General features: G+C 28.9%; 1 pseudogene; it reads left to right on the forward strand.

The window, feature by feature from the left end:
• Nucleotides 1-448: 448 nt before the first annotated feature.
• Nucleotides 449-5,921, forward strand: LOC114616368 (annotated as a pseudogene).
• The last annotated feature ends 200 nt before the right edge of the window (nucleotides 5,922-6,121 follow it).

Raw genomic sequence — 6,121 nt, forward strand, 5'->3', positions numbered from 1 at the left:
ACCCATGATGTCATACCCGTGATGTCATACCCATGATGTCATACCCATGATGTCACAACCATGATGTCACACTCATGATGTCACACTCATGATGTCACATCCATGATTCTTACCATATCATACCCATGTCATACCCATGATGTCATACCCATGATGTCAACCCCTGATGACATAGCCATGATGACACACCCATGATTCTGACCATATCATACCCATGTCATATCCATGATGTCATAGCCATGATGTCATACCCATGATGACACACCCATGATTCTGACCATATCATACCCATGATGACACACCCATGATTCTGACGATATCATACCCATGTTATACCCATGATGTCATACCCATGATGTCACACCCATAATGTCACACCTGTGATTCCACACTCGTGATTTCACATCCCTCATGCCACACCCATGATGTCGCACTGGTGATTTCACACATGCGTGATACACGCGATGTCACCCCCATGATTTCATTCCCGTGGTGTCACACCTATGTCAGACCCGTGTCAGACCCGTGTCAGACCCGTGATGCCATACCCATGATCCGTTCTCATGTCACGTCCGTGACGTCACACGCTCGATGTCACGCTCACGATGTCATGCCCTTGAGGCGACACCCGATCACCATTCCAGTCAAGAAAACAAAGAATAAAATTTGATGAGTAAAATAATAACAGGAATAATAATAATAAATAGAGTGAACTCTGACCTGTAGCTAATAGAGTATTGATCACAGATATTGATCATCAGTGGTGGATGCTGGATCAGTATTTGCAGTTATTTGTGAATAATTGTCAATCGTTTATTCACTATTTATCTATCTATTTTCTGTATTAATAAAAGCAATCAAATTCAATGAGAAGTCACACAAGAAGACGGTCATATATGAACACCCAATGTATAGATGCTGTCCTATGGCTGAAGCTTATCTTATTATCAACTGAAACTGTGTAACGGCCATGAAGAAATTCAATATATTCTCATTTATTATTGGATAATATATTAGATTACAATGATATATTAATATTGCTATATAATGAATTAATATATAAGAGCATATAGTATAACATGATAAAAAATGATAAATTTTACCTAGTCTTATTATTATCGGATACTTTATTGACATTTCATTTACCTTTACTTTTCAGAAAAAAGTTAAGATCTGAAAATGTATGATTGCCATGAACAAATTTAATACATTGTTTTTTATTATTGGATAATATATAGAATGTATCATAATAATATATGAATATTAACATATAATATAATATATATTATATATATTAATATAATATGCAATATCATTACATTATATATTACTTTTTGTATTATATTATTATATTATATGTTAAGTGTTATATAATATATATAAGTACATATTATATATAAGTGTATAATATATTATATGGCTTATATAATATATAATATAATACACATTATATATTATATAGTTATCAATATATAGTAATACATTAATAATATATAATAATTTATAATAATACGTAATAATATATAATAATATCACAATAATATATAATATATTATATAAATATATAAATATATTAATATACTAAGATAACAATCTTAAAATGGATCATTGCCATGAACAAATTTAATATATCCTTTTTTAAATCGTATAATACACTCTATACAATAGAGCATACTGATATATTAATATTAGTATATAATATATTAATTTATAATAATAGTGTAATATTAAATATACTATGATATATTTAATATAATATGATATTTTCATTTATTATTGGATATTTTATTTACGTTACATCCACAATTAAAAAAAATTCAACATGAAAATGTATAATGGCCAATACGAATATATTTTATTTATTATTGGATAATATTATGTAAATGTTATACACTATAATATGCATTAATATTAATATATAATATGTTATATAATAATATTAAATATAATATAATATGATATGACATAAGTTAAAATATCCTTATCTATTAATTATTGGATATTATATTTACATTACATTTACATTTCAGTAACAAATTTTCATCTGAAAATGAGTAATGGCAATGAAGAAATTCAATATGTTTTTTTTTATTATTGGATAGTTCAATAACGTTTCACATATTGTGCCTATATGGTTATTTAAACATAAGGGCAGGAGATTTTCACCATTGGAAGAGAGGCAGAACTTCATGCAATTGGAACTCTTCTCACTCTGTTGTGTTTATTTTTCATATTGATTATATTGGTTATGTGGATTACATTGTTTATATTGATTATTTTTTATATTGATTTTGCTTCAGCTTTTAACCTTGACCTGGGTTCCATTAGACTTTTGTGTCTGAGAAACCTGGTTTCCAAATGAGAGAAAGAACAGAAGTGAATTCAAGATGGAGGCAGCTGGGGAATATATGGGTATAAAATATAATATGTAAAAGTATAACCAATAAGTATGATAGGTAGGAGTAAGGAATATATTATCGATAAATGTGACTGAAAGCTGTAATCAATATATGTTATATATGCTAATTACATATGTAAAATATATATGATATATAAATAATGTATATTTATGTAGGATTGTATAATGTGTTTATAATATATGCACATGTATATATTTATTTATATATATTTGTAAATATAGATTATATATTTATATCTAACTTATAAAAATATGTACTTATGTACATAATTACAATATATGATATATTTTCATATATAATATAAATATATATGTTTACTGATATATATCAATAAATGTGAAATAATATATGAGTAATGAATCTATTATCGATAAGTATTGAGTTTTTTTTAGGTTGGGACCATTCACCTAAGCCATTTTGATAAGCATGTATGTTTATTATATGTATATATATATATATATATATATATATATATATATACATATGTATATGTGAAATATTATTTCTTCATAATATAATATATTCTATAAAACTTATAAAATAATTAGTATATATTTCATGAGGAAAGAATATATTGTCAATAAATATTAGTGAAAAACTATAATTATTACATATTATGCATATTAATTATATATACACATAATATGTAATATACATTCATAATATATGTTTATTTAAGTTTATATTACATTCATGCCTATTATCTACTATAATTAATACATTTACATATATTTATATATAATTTATATAATATATACGATATGTAATATACATTTATATGTATGAAATATAAATTTATATATAAATATTGATCACTAATAAATTCGTTACTCATAATAACGAATTTATTATTGAGCAATATTGATTTATTTTTTAGGTGGGGCTATTCACATAAGAAAGTTTGATAAGCATGTATGTTATTTTATATATATATATATATATGTATATATATATATACATATATATGTGTGTGTGTATGTGTGTGTGAAATATTATTTCCTTAGAGTATAATATATAATATATAGTTACCAATGTATAATCAGTTGATATTATGGGAGTCAGGAATATATTATCACTGAACGTGAAATTTTACTTCTTCAGATCTTCTATCTGATGAAAGAACAATGTGAAAAGTTAAAAAATAAGATGATGGTTTATGATTTTATGCGTCATGGCAGACATTGACATAGAAATTATTTAAAATTATTATTTTCTATTTAAAATTATTTAAAAATTATTTTTAAATTATTTAGAAATACATTTAGAAGTTAAGGTGCAAAATAAAATTAAGATTATTTGAAATTATTTAAATATAATTTTAAACCACATTTAGAAGTTAACGTCCTAAATTTGGGTGAAAAAGAACGAAGAAAGGAACATTCTGACGTTAGACTATTTCATATAACATGTGTATTCTGATAATAGAGTATATTATCCTACACGTGAATTCTGACGTGTGCTTGAAAAAGCGTGCTATTCTTGGATATCACGTTTTATTGATTAGATGTTCAAAAGTGATAACAAAGGATGCCACCCATATGAGAATTGGGTCTGGGTAACTCATTTTCTATTTTGTTAAGAATTTTTGTTACAAATTTCTCGTTTCTGGTAATTTTTTGGATTTGTCATCTGTTTAATTAAAGCTTTCTGTTTGTTTTGGTTTTTTTTCTTCCTCAAGTTTTCACTATTTTTCTTAATGTTTCACTAGTTCTTTCAACAATGTTTTCAATTTTAACAAATTTTTCCAAGTAAATGTTCAATTTAATCAGAAAAAAAAATGTTTCAAATACCATCCCTTTTCAAATCAAATGTTTTCCTTATCAACTTTCTATTTTGTTAAGAATTTCTGTTAGAACCGGGTGGTGGTGGCGCACACCTTAAATCCCAGCACTTGGGAGGCAGAGGCAGGTGGATTTCTGAGTTCGAGGCCAGCCTGGTCTACAGAGTGAGTTCCAGGACAGCCAGGGCTACACAGAGAAACCCTGTCTCCAAAAACCAAAAAAAAAAAAAAAAAAGAATCTCTGTTAGAAATTTCTTCTTTTTCGTAACTTTTCGGTTTGTCATCTGTTTAATTAATGTTTTCTGTTCGTTTTGTATTTTTTCTCAAGTTTTCACTATTTTTCTTAATTTTTCACTAGTTTTTTGAACAATGATTTCAATTTGATCAATTTTTTTCCAAGTAAATGTTCAATTTTATCAGAAAAATTGTTTTGAATCATATTCCATTTCATATCCAATGTTTTCCTTATCAATTTTCTCAAATTTTCACTAGTGTTTTTCAACAACGTTTTCAATTTTTTCAATTTTCTTTTCCAGTAAATGTTCCATTTTTTCAGAAGAAATCGTTTTGAAGACATTGTTGAAAAAAGCTAGTGAAGATTTGAGAAAAAAAAAGTGTAAACTTGAGAAAATAATAACAAAATGAATAGAAAAATGTAATTAAACGGATTACAAAACCAAAAAAATTACGAAAAATGAGAAATTGTTAATGAAAATTATTTTAAATATAGAAAATTGGTAAGTACAACATTGGCCCTTTGCGACACCGTCACCAACCGCCTGGTGCAGCCTGTGGACCGCGAAGATTCTATTCGTGCAATATTAGAGTATAGCCAAAACGTAGAAGAACTTCTGAGGCGCAAGAAAGTCCACCGTGAAGTCATAGTTAGGTATTTGGGAACACAAGGAGTGGTTGTACCTCCAACTACTGAAAAACACAATCTTATTCAGTATGCAAAAGATTACTGGGAAAAACAGTCACCCAAACTGAAGGAGGCAGCAGAGCCAGTTACAAAGACAGAGGACATCCAACTCTTTGAGCAGCAGGCGAAGGCAGATAAAGAAGCTGAAAAGTTTGATTTTCATCGCTTAGTTGAAGAATTCTGTCACTGGTTCTTTGAACTTCTTAATTCTCAGAATCCTTTTATGGGACCACCTCAAGATGAATGGGGCCCACAGCACTTCTGGCATGATGTCAAGCTTAGGTTTTATTATAATACCTCAGAACAAAACATGACAGACTACCAAGGAGCAGAAATTGTGAGTCTTCGCTGACTGTCATTAGTGAGAGAGGAATTTCTTTTTCTCAGTCTCAACCTTGATCCTCAGGGACTAAAATGTGCATCTTCTCCTCATGGATTAGTTATGGTTGGAGTTGCAGGCACTGTCCACCGAGGAAATTCTTGTTTGGGCATATTTGAACAAATTTTTGGACTTATCCGTAGCCCTTTTGTGGAAAATACTTGGAAAATCAAATTTATCAACCTGAGAATCATTGGAGGAAGTTCCCTTGCTCCTGGATCATCACTGAAACCATCTGTAACATTTGAGCAGAGTGATCTGGTGGCCTTTTATAATGTAATTACTTTGTGTAATATCCCCGAAGAAAGACCTAATGTAAGGCAGATATTGGATAGTGGGACTGGAGACCAGGTTTTACATAGAGATGAGGCGTTGTTGAACAAAAGGGAAATGAATCTGCCTAACCCTCTAAAGCATTGATCACGGTCGCTTAGCCTGAAGAGCTGAAGAAACACAACAGTGACCATCTCTAAACCACTGCAGATGTGAGAATTGACTTAGTTTAGCTGAAATACCCTTTTGGACTACAGACTTGCCTATTTCTACCTGAGTTACAGCAAATGTTCTGAGAACTTATTGAGGTCCACCAAATAAATCCCACTTTAGATGTTGTAGATACT

Source organism: Grammomys surdaster, unplaced genomic scaffold (assembly GCF_004785775.1).
Source record: "Grammomys surdaster isolate TR1022 unplaced genomic scaffold, NIH_TR_1.0 318565, whole genome shotgun sequence".
NCBI classification, from domain to species: domain Eukaryota; kingdom Metazoa; phylum Chordata; class Mammalia; order Rodentia; family Muridae; genus Grammomys; species Grammomys surdaster.